Source organism: Anser brachyrhynchus, assembly GCF_964034855.1.
Source record: "Anser brachyrhynchus genome assembly, chromosome: 6".
NCBI classification, from domain to species: Eukaryota; Metazoa; Chordata; class Aves; order Anseriformes; family Anatidae; genus Anser; species Anser brachyrhynchus.
Genome location: NC_137700.1, coordinates 3,644,826 through 3,667,671, shown reverse-complemented (window position 1 = coordinate 3,667,671; position 22,846 = coordinate 3,644,826). Strand labels below are relative to the sequence as shown.

The window sequence follows — 22,846 nt, the reverse complement described above, 5'->3', positions numbered from 1 at the left end:
CTGCACTGCATCCCCAGTGGTGCCAGTGCACTCTCTGGAGTCACTGAAGTGCATCCCCAGTGGTGCCAGTGCACTCTCTGGACTCACTGCACTGCATCCCCAGTGGTGCCAGTGCACTCTCTGGAGTCACTGAAGTGCATCCCCAGTGGTGCCAGTGCACTCTCTGGACTCACTGCACTGCATGCCCAGTGGTGCCAGTGCACTCTCTGGACTCACTGTACTGCATCCCCACTGGTACCAGTGCACTCTGTGGACTCACTGTACTGCATCCCCAGTGGTGACAGTGCACTCTCTGGACTCACTGCAGTGCATCCCCAGTGGTGCCAGTGCACTCTCTGGACTCACTGCAGTGCATCCCCAGTGGTGCCAGTGCACTCTCTGGACTCACTGCACTGCATCCCCAGTGGTGCCAGTGCACTCTCTGGACTCACTGCAGTGCATCCACAGTGGTGCCAGTGCACTCACTGGACTCACTGCAGTGCATTCCCTCTGGTGCCAGTGCACTCTCTGGACTCACTGCACTGCATCCCGAGTGGTGCCAGGGCACTCTCTGGACTCACTGCACTGCATCCCCAGTGGTGCCAGTGCACTCTCTGGACTCACTGAGGTGCATCCCCAGTGGTGCCAGTGCAATCTCTGGACTCACTGCACTGCATCACCAGTGGTGCCAGTGCACACTCTGGACTCACTGCACTGCATCCCCAGTGGTGCCAGTGCACTCTCTGGACTCACTGCACTACATCCCCAGTGTTCCCAGTGCACTCTCTGCACTCACTGCACTGCATCCCCAGAGGTTCCAGTGCACTCTCTGGACTCACTGCAGTGCATCCCCACTGGTGCCAGTGCACTCTGTGGACTCACTGCACTGCATCCCCAGTGGTGTCAGTGCACTCTCTGGACTCACTGCACTGCATCCCCAGTGGTGCCAGTGCATTCACTGGACTCACTGCACTGCATCCCCAGTGGAGCCCGTGCACTCTCTGGACTCACTGCAGTGCATCCCCAGTGGTACCAGTGCACTCTCTGGACTCACTGCAGTGCATCCCCAGTGGTGCCAGTGCACTCTCTGGACTCACTGCAGTGCATCCCCAGTGGTGCCACTGCACTCTCTGGACTCACTGAAGTGCATTCTCAGTGGTGCCAGTGCACTCTCTGGACTCACTGCACTGCATCCCCAGTGGTGCCAGTGCACTCACTGGACTGACTGCACTGCATCCCCAGTGGAGCCAGTGCGCTCTCTGGACTCACTGCAGTGCATCCCCAGTGGTGCCAGTGCACTCTCTGGACTCACTGCACTGCATCCCCAGTGGTGCCAGTGCACTCTCTGGACTCACTGCAGTGCATCCCCAGTGGTGCCACTGCACTCTCTCGAGTCACTGCACTACATCCCCAGTAGTGCCAGTGCACTCACTGGACTCACTGTACTGCATCATCGGTGGTGCCAGTGCACTCTCTGGACTCACTGCACTGCATCCCCAGTGGTGCCAGTGCACTCTCTGGACTCACTGCACTGCAGGCCCAGTGGTACCAGTGCACTCACTGGACTCACTGTACTGCATCACCAGTGGTGCCAGTGCACTCTCTGGACTCACTGCAGTGCATCCCCAGTGGTTCCAGTGCATTCACTGGACTCACTGTACTGCATCTCCAGTGGTGCCAGTGCACTCTCTGGACTCACTGCACTGCATCCCCAGTGGTGCCAGTGCAGTCTCTGGACTCACTGCACTGCATCCCCAGTGGTGCTAGAGCACTCTCTGGACTCACTGCACTGCATCCCCAGTGGTGCCACTGCACTCTCTGGACTCACTGCACCGCATCCCCAGTGGTGCCAGTGCACTCTCTGGACTCACTGCACTGCATCCCCAGTGGTGCCAGTGAAGTCTTTGGACTCACTGCACTGCATCCCCAGTGGAGCCAGTGCACTCTGTGGAGTCACTGAAGTGCATCCCCAGTGGTGCCAGTGCACTCTCTGGACTCACTGCACTGCATGTCCAGTGGTGCCAGTGCACTCTCTGGACTCACTGTACTGCTTCCCCACTGGTGCCAGTGCACTATGTGGACTCACTGTACTGCATCCCCAGTGGTGCCAGTGCGCTCTCTGGAGTCACAGCACTGCATCACCAGTGGTGCCAGTGCACTCACTGGACTCACTGCACTGCATCACAGGTGGTGCCAGTGCACTCTCTGGACTCACTGCAGTGAATCCCCGGTGGTGCCAGTGTACTCTCTGCAGTCACTGCACTGCATCCCCAGTGGTGCCAGTGCACTCACTGGACTAACTGGACTGCATCCCCAGTGGTGCCAGTGCACTCTCTGGACTCACTGCACTGCATCCCCAGTGGTGCCAGTGTACTCTCTGGACTCACTGCAGTGCATCCCCAGTGGTGCCAGAGCACTCTCTGGACTCACTGCACTGCATCCCCAGTGGTGCCAGTGCACTCTCTGGACTCACTGCACTGCATCCCCAGTGGTGTCAGTGCACTCTCTGGACTCACTGAAGTGCATCCCCAGTTGTGCCAGTGCACTCTCTGGACTCAATGCACCGCATCCCCAGTGGTGCCAGTGCACGCTCTGGACTCAGTGCACTGCATCCCCAGTGGTGCCAGTGCAATCTCTGGACTCACTGTAGTGCATCCCCAGTGGTGCCAGTGCACTCTCTGGACTCACTGCAGTGCATCCCCAGTGGTGCCAGTGCACTCTCTGGACTCACTGTACTGCATCACCAGTGGTGCCAGTGCACTCTCTGGACTCACTGCAGTGCATCCCCAGTGGTGCCAGTGCACTCTCTGGACTCACTGCACTGCATCCCCAGTGGTGCCAGTGCACTCTCTGGAGTCACTGAAGTGCATCCCCAGTGGTGCCAGTGCACTCTCTGGACTCACTGCACTGCATCCCCAGTGGTGCCAGTGCACTCTCTGGACTCACTGTACTGCATCCCCACTGGTACCAGTGCACTCTGTGGACTCACTGTACTGGATCCCCAGTGGTGACAGTGCACTCTCTGGACTCACTGCAGTGCATCCCCAGTGTTGCCAGTGCACTCTCTGGACTCACTGCAGTGCATCCCCAGTGGTGCCAGTGCACTCTCTGGACTCACTGCACTGCATCCCCAGTGGTTCCAGCGCACTCTCTGGACTCACTGCAGTGCATTCCCTCTGGTGCCAGCGCACTCTCTGGACTCACTGCACTGCATCCCGAGTGGTGCCAGTGCGCTCTGTGGACTCAATGCACTGCATCCCCAGTGGTGCCAGTGCACTCTCTGGACTCACTGCAGTGCATCACCAGTGGTGCCAGTGCACTCTCTGGACTCACTGCACTGCATCCCCAGTGGTGCCAGTGCAATCTCTGGACTCACTGCACTGCATCACCAGTGGTGCCAGTGCACACTCTGGACTCACTGCACTGCATCCCCAGTGGTGCCAGTGCACTCTCTGGACTCACTGCACTGCATCCCCAGTGTTCCCAGTGCACTCTCTGCACTCACTGCACTGCATCCCCAGAGGTTCCAGTGCACTCTCTGGACTCACTGCAGTGCATCCCCACTGGTGCCAGTGCACTCTGTGGACTCACTGCACTGCATCCCCAGTGGTGTCAGTGCACTCTCTGGACTCACTGCACTGCATCCCCAGTGGTGCCAGTGCATTCACTGGACTCACTGCACTGCATCCCCAGTGGAGCCCGTGCACTCTCTGGACTCACTGCAGTGCATCCCCAGTGGTGCCAGTGCACTCTCTGGACTCACTGCAGTGCATCCCCAGTGGTGCCAGTGCACTCTCTGGACTGACTGCAGTGCATCCCCAGTGGTGCCACTGCACTCTCTGGACTCACTGAGGTGCATTCTCAGTGGTGCCAGTGCACTCTCTGGACTCACTGCACTGCATCCCCAGTGGTGCCAGTGCACTCTCTGGACTGACTGCACTGCATCCCCAGTGGAGCCAGTGCGCTCTCTGGACTCACTGCAGTGCATCCCCAGTGGTGCCAGTGCACTCTCTGGACTCACTGCACTGCATCCCCAGTGGTGCCAGTGCACTCTCTGGACTCACTGCAGTGCATCCCCAGTGGTGCCACTGCACTCTCTCGAGTCACTTCACTACATCCCCAGTAGTGCCAGTGCACTTCACTGGACTCACTGTACTGCATCATCGGTGGTGCCAGTGCACTCTCTGGACTCACTGCACTGCAGGCCCAGTGGTACCAGTGCACTCACTGGACTCACTGTACTGCATCACCAGTGGTGCCAGTGCACTCTCTGGACTCACTGCACTGCATCCCCAGTGGTTCCAGCGCATTCACTGGACTCAATGTACTGCATCTCCAGTGGTGCCAGTGCACTCTCTGGACTCACTGCACTGCATCCCCAGTGGTGCCAGTGAGCTCTCTGGACTCACTGCACTGCATCCCCAGTGGTGCCAGTGTACTCACAGGATTCACTGCACTGCATCCCCAGTGGTGCTAGTGCACTCTCTGGACTCACTGCACTGCATCCCCAGTGGTGCCAGTGCACTCTCTGGACTCACTGCAGTGCATCCCCAGTGGTGCCAGTGCAGTCTCTGGACTCACTGCACTGCATCCCCAGTGGTGCCAGAGCACTCTCTGGACTCACTGCACTGCATCCCCAGTGGTGCCAGTGCACTCTCTGGACTCACTGCACCGCATCCCCAGTGGTGCCAGTGCACTCTCTGGACTCACTGCACTGCATCCCCAGTGGTGCCAGTGAAGTCTTTGGACTCACTGCACTGCATCCCCAGTGGAGCCAGTGCACTCTGTGGAGTCACTGAAGTGCATCCCCAGTGGTGCCAGTGCACTCTCTGGACTCACTGCACTGCATGTCCAGTGGTGCCAGTGCACTCTCTGGACTCACTGTACTGCATCCCCACTGGTGCCAGTGCACTATGTGGACTCACTGAAGTGCATCCCCAGTGGTGACAGTGCACTCTCTGGACTAACTGCAGTGCATCCCCAGTGGTGCCAGTGCACTCTCTGGACTCACTGCAGTGCATCCCCAGTGGTGCCAGTGCACTCTCTGGTCTCACTGCAGTGCATCCCCAGTGGTGCCAGTGCAGTCTCTGGACTCACTGCACTGCATCCCCAGTGGTGCCAGTGCACTTTCTGGACTCACTGCAGTGCATCCCCAGTGGTGTCAGTGCACTCTCTGGACTCACTGTACTGCACCCCCAGTGGTGCCAGTGCACTCACTGGACTGACTGCACTGCATCCCCAGTGGTGCCAGTGCGCTCTCTGGAGTCACAGCACTGCATCCCCAGTGGTGCCAGTGCACTCACTGGACTCACTGCACTGCATCACAGGTGGTGCCAGTGCACTCTCTGGACTCACTGCAGTGAATCCCCGGTGGTGCCAGTGTACTCTCTGCAGTCACTGCACTGCATCCCCAGTGGTGCCAGTGCACTCACTGGACTAACTGGACTGCATCCCCAGTGGTGCCAGTGCACTCTCTGGACTCACTGCACTGCATCCCCAGTGGTGCCAGTGTACTCTCTGGACTCACAGCAGTGCATCCCCAGTGGTGCCAGAGCACTCTCTGGACTCACTGCACTGCATCTCCAGTGGTGCCAGTGCCCTCTGTGGACTCACTGCACTGCATCCCCAGTGGTGCCAGTGCACTCTCTGGACTCACTGCACTGCATCCCCAGTTGTGCCAGTGCACTCTCTGGACTCAATGCACTGCATCCCCAGTGGTGCCAGTGCACTCTCTGGACTCAGTGCACTGCATCCCCAGTGGTGCCAGTGCAATCTCTGGACTCACTGTAGTGCATCCCCAGTGGTGCCAGTGCACTCTCTGGACTCACTGCAGTGCATCCCCAGTGGTGCCAGTGCACTCTCTGGACTCACTGTACTGCATCACCAGTGGTGCCAGTGCACTCTCTGGACTCACTGCAGTGCATCCCCAGTGGTGCCAGTGCACTCTCTGGACTCACTGCACTGCAGCCCCGGTGGTGCCAGTGCAATCTCTGGACTCACTGCACTGCATCCCCAGTGGTGCCAGTGCACTCTCTGGACTCACTGCACTGCATCCCTAGTTTTGCCAGTGAAGTCTTTGGACTCACTGCACTGCATCCCCAGTGGTGCCAGTGCACTCTCTGGAGTCACTGCAGTGCATCCCCAGTGGTGCCAGTGCACTCTCTGGACTCACTGCACTGCATGCCCAGTGGTGCCAGTGCACTCTCTGGACTCACTGCACTGCATCCCCACTGGTACCAGTGCACTCTGTGGACTCACTGTACTGCATCCCCAGTGGTGCCAGTGCACTCTCTGGACTCACTGCAGTGCATCCCCAGTGGTGCCAGTGCACTCTCTGGACTCACTGCAGTGCATCCCCAGTGGTGCCAGTGCACTCTCTGGACTCACTGCACTGCATCCCCAGTGGTGCCAGTGCAGTCTCTGGACTCACTGCACTGCATCCCCAGTGGTGCCAGTGCACTCTCTGGACTCACTGCACTGCATCCCCAGTGGTGTCAGTGCACTCTCTGGACTCACTGAAGTGCATCCCCAGTTGTGCCAGTGCACTCTCTGGACTCACTGCACTGCATCCCCAGTGGTGCCAGTGCACTCTCTGGACTTCAATCTTTGGTTTACAAGACCAATGTTTTTATAAACTATTAGAGTATTTAGCAGTTGAGTATTTTGTTTTCTAGGGCGCTTGCGGCGGGGAGGAGAAATAGGAGGATAGTGAAGTAGGCGATTGAAGCGAGTTGGCCGATGATGATGAATGGGTGTTCGACGGGTTGGCTTCCTACTCATGTTAGGACGAGGAGGTCGGCGACTAGTACTCAGAATAGGAGCTGGGAGAGTGGTCGGAATGTTATTGCTCGTTGTTTTGATTTGTGCAGGAATGGGATTAGGAATAGGATCAGTACGGAGGCGGCCAGTGCTAATACGCCTCCTAGTTTATTTGGGATTGAACGTAGGATGGCGTAGGCGAATAGGAAGTATCATTCTGGCTTGATGTGTGGTGGGGTTACTAGCGGGTTTGCTGGGGTGAAGTTTTCTGGGTCTCCCAGGAGGTTAACCGCTCATGCTTCTTTCTTATGAGACGTTAGTAAACCAATTACATAGCCTTGTCAAGACTAAATCACAGGTAAAAATCCTGTACATCTCATGTGGCCAACCACTCCCAACTAGGATTCCAAGACGCCTCATCACCCATCATAGAAGAACTCGTTGAATTCCACGACCACGCCCTAATCGTTGCCCTAGCTATCTGCAGCCTAGTTCTCTACCTTTTAGCCCACATACTAACAGAAAAACTCTCGTCCAATGCTGTAGACGCCCAAGAAGTAGAGCTGATCTGGACAATCCTACCTGCTATCGTCCTGGTACTCCTCGCCCTCCCATCCCTACAAATCCTCTACATAATGGACGAAATCGACGAACCAGACCTCACCCTAAAAGCCATCGGCCACCAATGATACTGAAGCTACGAATACACAGACTTCAAAGACCTATCATTCGACTCCTACATAGTGCCCACCCCAGACTTACCCAACGGCCACTTCCGACTGCTAGAAGTTGACCACCGCATAGTTATCCCAATAGAATCCCCCATCCGCGTGATCATTACTGCAGGAGACATACTCCACTCCTGAGCAGTCCCAACGCTCGGAGTTAAAACAGACGCAATCCCAGGCCGACTAAACCAAACTTCATTCATTACCACCCGGCCTGGGATTTTTTACGGACAATGCTCAGAAATTTGCGGGGCTAATCACAGCTACATACCCATTGTAGTAGAATCAACCCCACTCCCACATTTCGAGGCCTGATCGTCCCTTCTATCATCATCCTAATCATTAAGAAGCTATGCAACAGCACTAGCCTTTTAAGCTAGCCAAAGAGGGACTTCCCCCTCCTTAATGATATGCCACAGCTTAACCCCGCACCATGATTTTCAATCATAATTATAACCTGATTAACCCTAGCACTCCTCATCCAACCAAAACTACTAGCCTTCACCACAACCAACCCCCCATCAAATAAGACCTCCCTCACTACCAAACCCACACCATGATCCTGACCATGAACCTAAGCTTCTTTGACCAATTTTCCAGCCCCAATCTATTTGGCATCCCCTTAATCCTACTATCCCTACTCTTCCCAGCCCTACTATTCCCGTCCCCAAACAACCGATGAATCAACAACCGCCTTTCTACTATCCAAACATGACTCCTTCACCTAATCACAAAACAACTAATAGTCCCACTCAACAAAAATGGCCACAAATGAGCCATAATATTTACATCCCTAATAATCATACTTCTTACAATCAACCTTCTAGGCCTCCTTCCATATACATTCACCCCAACCACCCAACTATCTATGAACATAGCCCTAGCCTTCCCACTATGGCTCGCCACACTACTAACAGTCATGTTTAACCATGTACGTGCCCCAGGGCCGGCTTAAAGTAGGCTCTATTGTCCCACTTTACTGCTAAATCCGCCTTCCAGAAGTGGTTTCACGCTTCTTTCCGTGTGCCCTATGAATAGGGAATGTAGCCCATTTCTTCCACTCCATAGGCTATACCTTGACCTGTCTTATTAGCGGGGTGCTATTGTGTCCACTGTTGTGCTCTCATTCGAGGTGGGCTGGCGACGGCGGTATGTAGGCTGTGTTGGCAAGGGGTGGTTGGGTTAATCGGGGATTATCGATTGTAGAACAGGCTCCTCTAGGTGGGTTTGGGGCACCGCCAAGTCCTTAGAGTTTTAAGCGTTTGTGCTCGTAGTTCTCTGGCGGATACTTCGGTAAAGTAAGTATCAAGATTTAGGGCCAGGCATAGTGGGGTATCTAATCCCAGTTTGGGCCCTGGCTTTCGTGGGTTTAAATCAGTCGTTAGTTCCTAAGATCATCTTAATGGTGTGTTTAGGTGCATCTTGGACTTATGACAGCTTAGTTGCATTTTGATCTTAGTTAGCTAGGATAGGCATTTTACCACTCTTTACGCCGTGTCAATAGGACGGTTGATTTGGGTTTCTTGTATGACCGCGGTGGCTGGCACAAGATTTACCAACCCTTGAAGTTAGGCTGTTGCTATAACTAAGTCAAGTTTGCACTCATTGCTTAATGTTAATTACTGCTGAATACCCGTGGGGGCGTGGCTTAGCGAGGCGTCTTGGGCTACTACTTGGGTGTGCCTGATACCCGCTCCTCAAGGCCTGTATGGGGGTAGGTGGTCGAGGGCGTTTACACTGGGGCGCGGATACTTGCATGTATATATTTAGCAAAAACCAACCGTAAGGTTAGGACTAAGTCTTTTGTCCGCAGGCATGTTTTATGCCATCTTGGCAACTTCAGTGCCATGCTTTGTGTTAAGCTATGTGGACGGGGGTGTGGTTAGCTGATAGTTGAGTGGTGAGTGAGAGTGAAGTATATGAAATTATTGCTTGTGTTTACTATTTTTAGTACTGGAGTTTCTCTAAGTCCTAGGACTAGGAGGAAATGGTGTTTCATAGTGTGTAGGCGTCGGGATAGTCCGAGTATCGTCGGGGTATTCCTGCTAGGCCTAGGAAGTGCTGGGGGAAGAACGTTAGGTTTACTCCTGTAAATATTACCCCGAAGTGGGCTTTGCTCATGTTTGGTGTAGGGTAAACCCAGTGAGTAGTGGGAATCAGTGAGTAAATCCTGCTAGAATGGCAAAGACGGCGCCTATGGATAGGACGTAGTGGAAGTGGGCAACTACGTAGTACGTGTCATGCAGGGCGATGTCTAGGGAAGAGTTTGCAAGAACGATTCCTGTTAATCCTCCGATGGTAAATAGGAAGATAAATCCTAGAGCTCATAGTATTGGGGGGGGTCTCATTTGATTGTTCCTCCGTGCAGGGTGGCTAGTCAGCTAAATACTTTGATTCCGGTAGGGATGGCAATGATTATAGTGGCTGATGTAAAGTAGGCTCGGGTATCAACGTCTATTCCTACTGTAAACATGTGGTGAGCTCAGACGATGAATCCTAGGAAGCCGATGGATAGTATGGCTCAGACTATTCCCATGTAGCCGAAGGGCTCCTTTTTGCCTGAGTAGTACGTGACTACGTGTGAGATGATTCCGAACCCCGGTAGGATCAGAATATAGACTTCTGGGTGTCCGAAGAATCAGAATAGGTGTTGGTACAGGATTGGGTCTCCTCCTCCAGCGGGGTCGAAGAATGTGGTGTTTAGGTTTCGATCAGTTAGTAATATTGTAATACCGGCGGCGAGTACGGGGAGTGATAGAAGGAGTAGGATGGCGGTAATTAGTACGGATCAGACAAATAGTGGGGTTTGGTATTGTGAGAGTGCGGGGGGTTTTATGTTGATGGCTGTGGTGATAAAGTTGATGGCCCCAAGGATGGAGGAGATACCGGCTAAGTGGAGTGAGAAGATAGCCAGGTCTACTGAAGCTCCGGCGTGGGCAAGGTCACCTGCTAGGGGAGGGTAGACAGTTCAGCCTGTGCCGGCGCCAGCTTCTACAGTGGATGAGGCTAGTAGGAGGAGGAATGATGGGGGGAGGAGTCAAAAGCTTATGTTGTTTATTCGCGGGAATGCTATGTCGGGGGCACCGATTTTGAGGGGGACTAATCAGTTGCCGAATCCTCCGATCATGATGGGTATGACTATAAAGAAGCTTATTACAAAGGCGTGAGCGGTAACGATTACATTGTAAATTTGGTCGTCGCCTAGGAGAGTTCCTGGTTGTCCTAGTTCTGCGCGGATTAATAGGCTGAGTGCGGTGCCGACTATTCCTGCTCATGCCCCGAAGATGAGGTACAGGGTGCCAATATCCTTATGGTTAGTGGAAAATAGTCATCGGTTGATGAAGGTGACGGGTAAGATGGCTGAGTGTTGAAGCGTTAGGCTGTAGTCCTTTTTACAGAGGTTTAATTCCTCTTCTTATCGGCTCTGTAGTGAAATTCATGTTGAGTTGCAAGCTCATCGATGCGCACTAGGGTGCGTCAGGGTCTTTGTAGGCAGAAGCCAATTGGTTTAGGCATTTAGCTGTTAACTAGAGTTTTGTGGGATCGAAGCCCATCTGTCTAGGGAGGCTTTAGCTTAATTAAAGCGTCTGACTTGCATTCAGAAGATACAGGTTAATATTCTGTAAGTCTTAATGTGCAGAAACTAAGAGGGTTTAACTCTTATTTAAGGCTTTGAAGGCCTTCGGTTTGGGGTGTTATCCTAAGTTTCTAGACAATGGCATGTATTATTGGGGACAGGGGAAGTAAGAGGATTGATAGTGAGGCAAGGACCGCAGTAGGTGTGCTTGGGGCTTTGCTAGTGTATCATTGTTTTATGTGGTTAGAGGAGTTGGGGGGAAGGGTAATTGTTGAGTGGTATGCGAGGCGTAGGTAGAAGAAGAGGCTGAGCAGTGATAGCACGGCAATTGCCATGGCTGCTGGTGTTATTTCCTGTTTAGTTAGTTCTTGGATGATAAGTCACTTTGGTATAAAGCCTGTTAATGGGGGGAGGCCTGCTAGGGATAAAAGTACTAGTATTAGGGTGGCGTTTAGCACTGGGGTTTTTGTTCATGAGGTTGTGATCATGGATAGGTTAAGGGCTTTGATTTTGTTAAGGGCTAGGAATACGGCTGATGTTATGATTGTGTATAGGTAGAAGGTAAGTAAGGCCAATTTGGGGCTGTAAACTAGGATGATGGCGATTCAGCCTAAGTGGGAGATGGACGAGAAGGCTAGGATTTTGCGTGTTTGTGTTTGGTTCAGTCCTATTCAGCCTCCTAGTGCTGTTGAGGCTAGGGCCATGGCGGTGAGTAGAGCTGGGTCGAGGGATTTGGATGTTAGTAGGAGCAGGGTTAGTGGGGGGAATTTTATGAGGGTCGAGAGTAGCAGGGCTGTTATTAGTGGCGATCCTTGTAGTACTTCTGGGAATCAGAAGTGAAATGGCACTAGGCCCAGTTTAATAGCGATTGCTGCTGTCAGTAGTAGACAGGAGGTTGGGTGGTTTATTTGTGTGATGTCTCATTGGCCGGTGACTCAGGCATTGGTTATGCTAGAGAATAGGACCAGGGCGGAAGCAGCTGCTTGGGTTAGGAAGTATTTCGTTGCGGCTTCTACTGCTCGTGGGTGGTGGGATTTGGCAATTAGGGGAATGATGGCTAGTGCGTTGATCTCCAGTCCTGTCCAGGACAGAACTCAGTGGTTGCTGGAAATTGTGATTGTGGTGCCCAAGATGAGGCTGAAGGTTATGATTGGGGTCGCGTAAGGGTTCATTAGTAGAGGAGGGGGTTAAACCATCATTTTCGGGGTATGGGCCCGATAGCTTGATTAGCTGACTCTACTAGAAAATAATATAAGGGAAGTATGGAGAATTTTGATTTCTCTTGTGTGGGTTCAATTCCTACTTTTCTAAGGTCAACAGGAAATGAGAGGGCTGTTATACCTCTATGTTCACTTTATCATAGTGACCCTTTGTAGTTCAGGCACATTTCCTTATGTAAGGAGGTAGGCCTGCATAGCAGATAGGTATGCTGATGTGTCAGAGGCACAGAGCTAGTGTGAGGGGTAGGAAGTTTTTTCATAGTAGGTGCATTAGTTGGTCATATCGGAATCGTGGGTATGAAGCTCGGACCCATAAGAAACCAGAAGATAGTAGGAGGACTTTTGTGGCTAGGATGACGGGGAATAGTTCTGTGGGTGGCCCTAGGGCGCTTGGGTTTAGGAATATGATGGCTGTAAGTGTATTTATTAGCATAATGTTTGCATATTCAGCTAGGAAGAATAAGGCGAAGGGTCCTGCGGCGTATTCAACGTTAAACCCTGAGACTAGCTCAGATTCACCCTCTGTGAGGTCAAAAGGAGCTCGGTTTGTCTCTGCTAGGGTGGATACGTATCATATTATTGCTAGGGGTCATGAGGAGAAAATGAAGTATAGAGGCTCCTGTGCGACGGCAAAGGAGCTGAGTGTGTAGCTTCCGCTTAGTATGATTATTGATAGCAGGATTATGGCCAGTGTCACTTCGTATGAAATGGTCTGTGCTACTGCCCGTAGGGCTCCGATTAGTGCGTATTTTGAGTTCGAGGCTCAGCCTGATCATAGGACTGAGTAGACGGCTAGGCTTGACATGGCTATTAGGAAGAGAACTCCGAGGTTTAGATCTGCTAGGGGAAATGGGAGTGGTAGTGGTGCTCAAGTGGTGAGGGCTAGGACAAGGGCTAGTATTGGTATCAGAATGAATAGAAGTGGGGAAGAGGTAGAGGGTCGGATGGGCTCTTTGGTAAATAGTTTCAGTCCGTCCGCAAATGGTTGAAGTAGGCCAAAAGGCCCGACAACTTTAGGGCCTTTGTGGGATTGTATGTAGCTTAGGATTTTCCGTTCTACTAGGGTTAGGAAGGCTACGGCAATCAGGATTGGGATGATGTATAGGAGGGATATAATGAGGCAGCTTAGTGTTGTTATTTGAATCATGGGTGAAGCTAGGGAGAGGATTTGAACCTCTGGGGAAAGGGCTTAAGCCTTCTGCACTTGCCGGGCTCTGCCACTCTAGCTGGTCCTTTTCTAGGATTGAAAGTGGTGGGGGAAGGCCCTCTTCACGGTTTAGTTGGTTTCACTGCTTAGAGGGGGGGGGCGTGCTTGTGGTATTGGCCCCACTTTCCCGGTCCTTTCGTACTGGGGAGAGTGTGTCATAGATAGAAACCGACCTGGATTGCTCCGGTCTGAACTCAGATCACGTAGGACTGTTAATCGTTGAACAAACGAACCCTTAATAGCGGCTGCACCATTAGGATGTCCTGATCCAACATCGAGGTCGTAAACCCCCCTGTCGATATGGGCTCTTGAGGGGGATTGCGCTGTTATCCCTGGGGTAGCTTGGTCCATTAATCAATTATATTGGGTCTGGTCACTGTTAGCACTTTGAGGGGTAGCTCTAGGTAAAGAGGTATGGTCTTGTTTTTGGAGGATTTGTTCTCCTCCAAGGTCGCCCCAACCGAAAAATATCGACCAGGCTCTGCGATGGTAGTGGCCCCAGTGGGGTTGATTGAGGATTCGCGGTGGTCGTTGATTTTTAAGTTCCACAGGGTCTTCTCGTCTTATGTTCACATCCCCGCTTTTGCACGGGGAGATCAATTTCACTGATTATCTGTGAGAGACAGTTAAGACCTCGTTTAGCCATTCATACAAGTCTCGATTTATGGGACAATTGATTGCGCTACCTTTGCACGGTTAGGATACCGCGGCCGTTAAACCTAAGTCACCGGGCAGGCATCACCTTCAATACTTGTTTAATTTGCTGAAGGCTATGTTTTTGGTAAACAGTCGGGCCTTATTAATTTGCCGAGTTCCTTTCACAGATTTTAATCGCTCTTATAGGCGCTCCTGAGTCGGGTTAACAGGGTTAGTTAATACGTGGTCTTGTAGGGGTTTTTGTATCTGTCTAGGTCTGTTAATAATGTTTCTATGTAAGCTTGCGCCGTTAGAGGGGTGTGGCCCTGAGTTACTTATTTTAGCATTAATTCTCCTATATTCATAGGTTGACCTGTTTGTGATAAGGGAATCATCTTATTTTGGTATTTTTAGGTGGTGGAGCTTTGACGCACTCTTTTTTGATGGCTGCTTTAGGGCCCACGGTAGGATCAGTAGTAAGAATTATCCGCTAGTCGAGGTTGTGTCCTTTTTTAATGGAGCTGTCCCTCCATTAAATAGCTCTTAATCATCTCATTAGGGTTCAGGATGTCCGGTAGGGAGGATTAAGGGGGAACTTAGATTCGTTTCACAGGTAACCAGCTATCACCCAGCTCGGTTGGCTTTTCACCTCTACTGACAAGTCATCCCACTCTTTTGCAACAGAGACGGGTTCGCTCTCTTTAACTGCTTGAAAGTAGCTCGCTTGGGTTTCGGGGGGGCAAACTTTAGTTCACTTTGCTTGGTTGTTCTCGCTAAACCATGATGCAAAAGGTACAAGGGTTGATCTTTGCTGTCTGTCGCTTTGATTGTTTCACTGCTATTTCATCTTTCCCTTACGGTACTGGGGTCTCTATCGCGTCTAAGTGTCTTTTCTATCGCCTATACTAAGACTGTAAAATGCTTTAGTTTAATTAGTTTAGTAAATTCTTTAGTTTTGGTGTACTATTTGTGTGGTTGAGCTAGAGGGGGGGCTTCAAGACGATCCGGTCTAGTAGATATCTTTCAGGTGTAAGCTGAGTGCTTTGGTGTTATAGCTACGTCTTGATATTCTAAGTACACCTTCCGGTACACTTACCTTGTTACGACTTACCTCATCTTCAGCGTATTTATGGTATTAGTTATGTGGGATGTGGCTTTTGAGGAGGGTGACGGGCGGTATGTACGTGCCCCAGGGCCGGCTTAAAGTAGGCTCTATTGTCCCACTTTACTGCTAAATCCGCCTTCCAGAAGTGGTTTCACGCTTCTTTCCGTGTGCCCTATGAATAGGGAATGTAGCCCATTTCTTCCACTCCATAGGCTATACCTTGACCTGTCTTATTAGCGGGGTGCTATTGTGTCCACTGTTGTGCTCTCATTCGAGGTGGGCTGGCGACGGCGGTATGTAGGCTGTGTTGGCAAGGGGTGGTTGGGTTAATCGGGGATTATCGATTGTAGAACAGGCTCCTCTAGGTGGGTTTGGGGCACCGCCAAGTCCTTAGAGTTTTAAGCGTTTGTGCTCGTAGTTCTCTGGCGGATACTTCGGTAAAGTAAGTATCAAGATTTAGGGCCAGGCATAGTGGGGTATCTAATCCCAGTTTGGGCCCTGGCTTTCGTGGGTTTAAATCAGTCGTTAGTTCCTAAGATCATCTTAATGGTGTGTTTAGGTGCATCTTGGGCTTATGACAGCTCAGTTGCATTTTGATCTTAGTTAGCTAGGATAGGCATTTTACCACTCTTTACGCCGTGTCAATAGGACGGTTGATTTGGGTTTCTTGTATGACCGCGGTGGCTGGCACAAGATTTACCAACCCTTGAAGTTAGGCTGTTGCTATAACTAAGTCAAGTTTGCACTCATTGCTTAATGTTAATTACTGCTGAATACCCGTGGGGGCGTGGCTTAGCGAGGCGTCTTGGGCTACTACTTGGGTGTGCCTGATACCCGCTCCTCAAGGCCTGTATGGGGGTAGGTGGTCGAGGGCGTTTACACTGGGGCGCGGATACTTGCATGTATATATTTAGCAAAAACCAACCGTAAGGTTAGGACTAAGTCTTTTGTCCGCAGGCATGTTTTATGCCATCTTGGCAACTTCAGTGCCATGCTTTGTGTTAAGCTATGTGGACGGGGGTGTGGTTAGCTGATAGTTGAGTGGTGAGTGAGAGTGAAGTATATGAAATTATTGCTTGTGTTTACTATTTTTAGTACTGGAGTTTCTCTAAGTCCTAGGACTAGGAGGAAATGGTGTTTCATAGTGTGTAGGCGTCGGGATAGTCCGAGTATCGTCGGGGTATTCCTGCTAGGCCTAGGAAGTGCTGGGGGAAGAACGTTAGGTTTACTCCTGTAAATATTACCCCGAAGTGGGCTTTTGCTCATGTTTGGTGTAGGGTAAACCCAGTGAGTAGTGGGAATCAGTGAGTAAATCCTGCTAGAATGGCAAAGACGGCGCCTATGGATAGGACGTAGTGGAAGTGGACACTATTTGTCTGATCCGTACTAATTACCGCCATCCTACTCCTTCTATCACTCCCCGTACTCGCCGCCGGTATTACAATATTACTAACTGATCGAAACCTAAACACCACATTCTTCGACCCCGCTGGAGGAGGAGACCCAATCCTGTACCAACACCTATTCTGATTCTTCGGACACCCAGAAGTCTATATTCTGATCCTACCGGGGTTCGGAATCATCTCACACGTAGTCACGTACTACTCAGGCAAAAAGGAGCCCTTCGGCTACATGGGAATAGTCTGAGCCATACTATCCATCGGCTTCCTAGGATTCATCGTCTGAGCTCACCACATGTTTACAGTAGGAATAGACGTTGATACCCGAGCCTACTTTACATCAGCCACTATAATCATTGCCATCCCTACCGGAATCAAAGTATTTAGCTGACTAGCCACCCTGCACGGAGGAACAATCAAATGAGACCCCCCCCCAATACTATGAGCTCTAGGATTTATCTTCCTATTTACCATCGGAGGATTAACAGGAATCGTTCTTGCAAACTCTTCCCTAGACATCGCCCTGCATGACACGTACTACGTAGTTGCCCACTTCCACTACGTCCTATCCATAGGCGCCGTCTTTGCCATTCTAGCAGGATTTACTCACTGATTCCCACTACTCACTGGGTTTACCCTACACCAAACATGAGCAAAAGCCCACTTCGGGGTAATATTTACAGGAGTAAACCTAACGTTCTTCCCCCAGCACTTCCTAGGCCTAGCAGGAATACCCCGACGATACTCGGACTATCCCGACGCCTACACACTATGAAACACCATTTCCTCCATCGGCTCCCTAATCTCAATAGTAGCCGTAATCATACTAATATTCATCATCTGAGAAGCCTTTCCGGCCAAACGAAAAGTCCTACAACCAGAACTAACTACCACAAACGTTGAATGAATCCACGGCTGCCCTCCCCCATACCATACTTTCGAGGAACCGGCCTTCGTCCAAGTACAAGAAAGGAAGGAATCGAACCCTCACATGCTGGTTTCAAGCCAACTGCATTAACCGCTCATGCTTCTTTCTTATGAGACGTTAGTAAACCAATTACATAGCCTTGTCAAGACTAAATCACAGGTAAAAATCCTGTACATCTCATGTGGCCAACCGCTCCCAACTAGGATTCCAAGACGCCTCATCACCCATCATAGAAGAACTCGTTGAATTCCACGACCACGCCCTAATCGTTGCCCTAGCTATCTGCAGCCTAGTTCTCTACCTTTTAGCCCACATACTAACAGAAAAACTCTCGTCCAATGCTGTAGACGCCCAAGAAGTAGAGCTGATCTGGACAATCCTACCTGCTATCGTCCTGGTACTCCTCGCCCTCCCATCCCTACAAATCCTCTACATAATGGACAAAATCGATGAACCAGACCTCACCCTAAAAGCCATCGGCCACCAATGATACTGAAGCTACGAATACACAGACTTCAAAGACCTATCATTCGACTCCTACATAGTGCCCACCCCAGACTTACCCAACGGCCACTTCCGACTGCTAGAAGTTGACCACCGCGTAGTTATCCCAATAGAATCCCCCATCCGCGTGATCATTACTGCAGGAGACGTACTCCACTCCTGAGCAGTCCCAACGCTCGGAGTTAAAACAGACGCAATCCCAGGCCGACTAAACCAAACTTCATTCATTACCACCCGGCCTGGGATTTTTTACGGACAATGCTCAGAAATTTGCGGGGCTAATCACAGCTACATACCCATTGTAGTAGAATCAACCCCACTCCCACATTTCGAGGCCTGATCGTCCCTTCTATCATCATCCTAATCATTAAGAAGCTATGCAACAGCACTAGCCTTTTAAGCTAGCCAAAGAGGGACTTCCCCCTCCTTAATGATATGCCACAGCTTAACCCCGCACCATGATTTTCAATCATAATTATAACCTGATTAACCCTAGCACTCCTCATCCAACCAAAACTACTAGCCTTCACCACAACCAACCCCCCATCAAATAAGACCTCCCTCACTACCAAACCCACACCATGATCCTGACCATGAACCTAAGCTTCTTTGACCAATTTTCCAGCCCCAATCTATTTGGCATCCCCTTAATCCTACTATCCCTACTCTTCCCAGCCCTACTATTCCCGTCCCCAAACAACCGATGAATCAACAACCGCCTTTCTACTATCCAAACATGACTCCTTCACCTAATCACAAAACAACTAATAGTCCCACTCAACAAAAATGGCCACAAATGAGCCATAATATTTACATCCCTAATAATCATACTTCTTACAATCAACCTTCTAGGCCTCCTTCCATATACATTCACCCCAACCACCCAACTATCTATGAACATAGCCCTAGCCTTCCCACTATGGCTCGCCACACTACTAACAGTCATGTTTAACCATGTACGTGCCCCAGGGCCGGCTTAAAGTAGGCTCTATTGTCCCACTTTACTGCTAAATCCGCCTTCCAGAAGTGGTTTCACGCTTCTTTCCGTGTGCCCTATGAATAGGGAATGTAGCCCATTTCTTCCACTCCATAGGCTATACCTTGACCTGTCTTATTAGCGGGGTGCTATTGTGTCCACTGTTGTGCTCTCATTCGAGGTGGGCTGGCGACGGCGGTATGTAGGCTGTGTTGGCAAGGGGTGGTTGGGTTAATCGGGGATTATCGATTGTAGAACAGGCTCCTCTAGGTGGGTTTGGGGCACCGCCAAGTCCTTAGAGTTTTAAGCGTTTGTGCTCGTAGTTCTCTGGCGGATACTTCGGTAAAGTAAGTATCAAGATTTAGGGCCAGGCATAGTGGGGTATCTAATCCCAGTTTGGGCCCTGGCTTTCGTGGGTTTAAATCAGTCGTTAGTTCCTAAGATCATCTTAATGGTGTGTTTAGGTGCATCTTGGACTTATGACAGCTTAGTTGCATTTTGATCTTAGTTAGCTAGGATAGGCATTTTACCACTCTTTACGCCGTGTCAATAGGACGGTTGATTTGGGTTTCTTGTATGACCGCGGTGGCTGGCACAAGATTTACCAACCCTTGAAGTTAGGCTGTTGCTATAACTAAGTCAAGTTTGCACTCATTGCTTAATGTTAATTACTGCTGAATACCCGTGGGGGCGTGGCTTAGCGAGGCGTCTTGGGCTACTACTTGGGTGTGCCTGATACCCGCTCCTCAAGGCCTGTATGGGGGTAGGTGGTCGAGGGCGTTTACACTGGGGCGCGGATACTTGCATGTATATATTTAGCAAAAACCAACCGTAAGGTTAGGACTAAGTCTTTTGTCCGCAGGCATGTTTTATGCCATCTTGGCAACTTCAGTGCCATGCTTTGTGTTAAGCTATGTGGACGGGGGTGTGGTTAGCTGATAGTTGAGTGGTGAGTGAGAGTGAAGTATATGAAATTATTGCTTGTGTTTACTATTTTTAGTACTGGAGTTTCTCTAAGTCCTAGGACTAGGAGGAAATGGTGTTTCATAGTGTGTAGGCGTCGGGATAGTCCGAGTATCGTCGGGGTATTCCTGCTAGGCCTAGGAAGTGCTGGGGGAAGAACGTTAGGTTTACTCCTGTAAATATTACCCCGAAGTGGGCTTTTGCTCATGTTTGGTGTAGGGTAAACCCAGTGAGTAGTGGGAATCAGTGAGTAAATCCTGCTAGAATGGCAAAGACGGCGCCTATGGATAGGACGTAGTGGAAGTGGGCAACTACGTAGTACGTGTCGTGCAGGGCGATGTCTAGGGAAGAGTTTGCAAGAACGATTCCTGTTAATCCTCCGATGGTAAATAGGAAGATAAATCCTAGAGCTCATAGTATTGGGGGGGGGTCTCATTTGATTGTTCCTCCGTGCAGGGTGGCTAGTCAGCTAAATACTTTGATTCCGGTAGGGATGGCAATGATTATAGTGGCTGATGTAAAGTAGGCTCGGGTATCAACGTCTATTCCTACTGTAAACATGTGGTGAGCTCAGACGATGAATCCTAGGAAGCCGATGGATAGTATGGCTCAGACTATTCCCATGTAGCCGAAGGGCTCCTTTTTGCCTGAGTAGTACGTGACTACGTGTGAGATGATTCCGAACCCCGGTAGGATCAGAATATAGACTTCTGGGTGTCCGAAGAATCAGAATAGGTGTTGGTACAGGATTGGGTCTCCTCCTCCAGCGGGGTCGAAGAATGTGGTGTTTAGGTTTCGATCAGTTAGTAATATTGTAATACCGGCGGCGAGTACGGGGAGTGATAGAAGGAGTAGGATGGCGGTAATTAGTACGGATCAGACAAATAGTGGGGTTTGGTATTGTGAGAGTGCGGGGGGTTTTATGTTGATGGCTGTGGTGATAAAGTTGATGGCCCCAAGGATGGAGGAGATACCGGCTAAGTGGAGTGAGAAGATAGCCAGGTCTACTGAAGCTCCGGCGTGGGCAAGGTCACCTGCTAGGGGAGGGTAGACAGTTCAGCCTGTGCCGGCGCCAGCTTCTACAGTGGATGAGGCTAGTAGGAGGAGGAATGATGGGGGGAGGAGTCAAAAGCTTATGTTGTTTATTCGCGGGAATGCTATGTCGGGGGCACCGATTTTGAGGGGGACTAATCAGTTGCCGAATCCTCCGATCATGATGGGTATGACTATAAAGAAGCTTATTACAAAGGCGTGAGCGGTAACGATTACATTGTAAATTTGGTCGTCGCCTAGGAGAGTTCCTGGTTGTCCTAGTTCTGCGCGGATTAATAGGCTGAGTGCGGTGCCGACTATTCCTGCTCATGCCCCGAAGATGAGGTACAGGGTGCCAATATCCTTATGGTTAGTGGAAAATAGTCATCGGTTGATGAAGGTGACGGGTAAGATGGCTGAGTGTTGAAGCGTTAGGCTGTAGTCCTTTTTACAGAGGTTTAATTCCTCTTCTTATCGGCTCTGTAGTGAAATTCATGTTGAGTTGCAAGCTCATCGATGCGCACTAGGGTGCGTCAGGGTCTTTGTAGGCAGAAGCCAATTGGTTTAGGCATTTAGCTGTTAACTAGAGTTTTGTGGGATCGAAGCCCATCTGTCTAGGGAGGCTTTAGCTTAATTAAAGCGTCTGACTTGCATTCAGAAGATACAGGTTAATATTCTGTAAGTCTTAATGTGCAGAAACTAAGAGGGTTTAACTCTTATTTAAGGCTTTGAAGGCCTTCGGTTTGGGGTGTTATCCTAAGTTTCTAGACAATGGCATGTATTATTGGGGACAGGGGAAGTAAGAGGATTGATAGTGAGGCAAGGACCGCAGTAGGTGTGCTTGGGGCTTTGCTAGTGTATCATTGTTTTATGTGGTTAGAGGAGTTGGGGGGAAGGGTAATTGTTGAGTGGTATGCGAGGCGTAGGTAGAAGAAGAGGCTGAGCAGTGATAGCATGGCAATTGCCATGGCTGCTGGTGTTATTTCCTGTTTAGTTAGTTCTTGGATGATAAGTCACTTTGGTATAAAGCCTGTTAATGGGGGGAGGCCTGCTAGGGATAAAAGTACTAGTATTAGGGTGGCGTTTAGCACTGGGGTTTTTGTTCATGAGGTTGTGATCATGGATAGGTTAAGGGCTTTGATTTTGTTAAGGGCTAGGAATACGGCTGATGTTATGATTGTGTATAGGTAGAAGGTAAGTAAGGCCAATTTGGGGCTGTAAACTAGGATGATGGCGATTCAGCCTAAGTGGGAGATGGACGAGAAGGCTAGGATTTTGCGTGTTTGTGTTTGGTTCAGTCCTATTCAGCCTCCTAGTGCTGTTGAGGCTAGGGCCATGGCGGTGAGTAGAGCTGGGTCGAGGGATTTGGATGTTAGTAGGAGCAGGGTTAGTGGGGGGAATTTTATGAGGGTCAAGAGTAGCAGGGCTGTTATTAGTGGCGATCCTTGTAGTACTTCTGGGAATCAGAAGTGAAATGGCACTAGGCCCAGTTTAATAGCGATTGCTGCTGTCAGTAGTAGACAGGAGGTTGGGTGGTTTATTTGTGTGATGTCTCATTGGCCGGTGACTCAGGCATTGGTTATGCTAGAGAATAGGACCAGGGCGGAAGCAGCTGCTTGGGTTAGGAAGTATTTCGTTGCGGCTTCTACTGCTCGTGGGTGGTGGGATTTGGCAATTAGGGGAATGATGGCTAGTGCGTTGATCTCCAGTCCTGTCCAGGCCAGAACTCAGTGGTTGCTGGAAATTGTGATTGTGGTGCCCAAGATGAGGCTGAAGGTTATGATTGGGGTCGCGTAAGGGTTCATTAGTAGAGGAGGGGGTTAAACCATCAT

General features: G+C 50.5%; 1 pseudogene across 1 annotated transcript in view; it reads left to right on the top strand.

Moving 5' to 3' along the window:
• The window catches only part of LOC308196956 (ubiquitin carboxyl-terminal hydrolase 42-like), a 559,714-nt pseudogene that overhangs the window by 228,336 nt on the left and 308,532 nt on the right, over nucleotides 1–22,846 (top strand). The gene's annotated exons all lie outside the window — the stretch shown is intronic.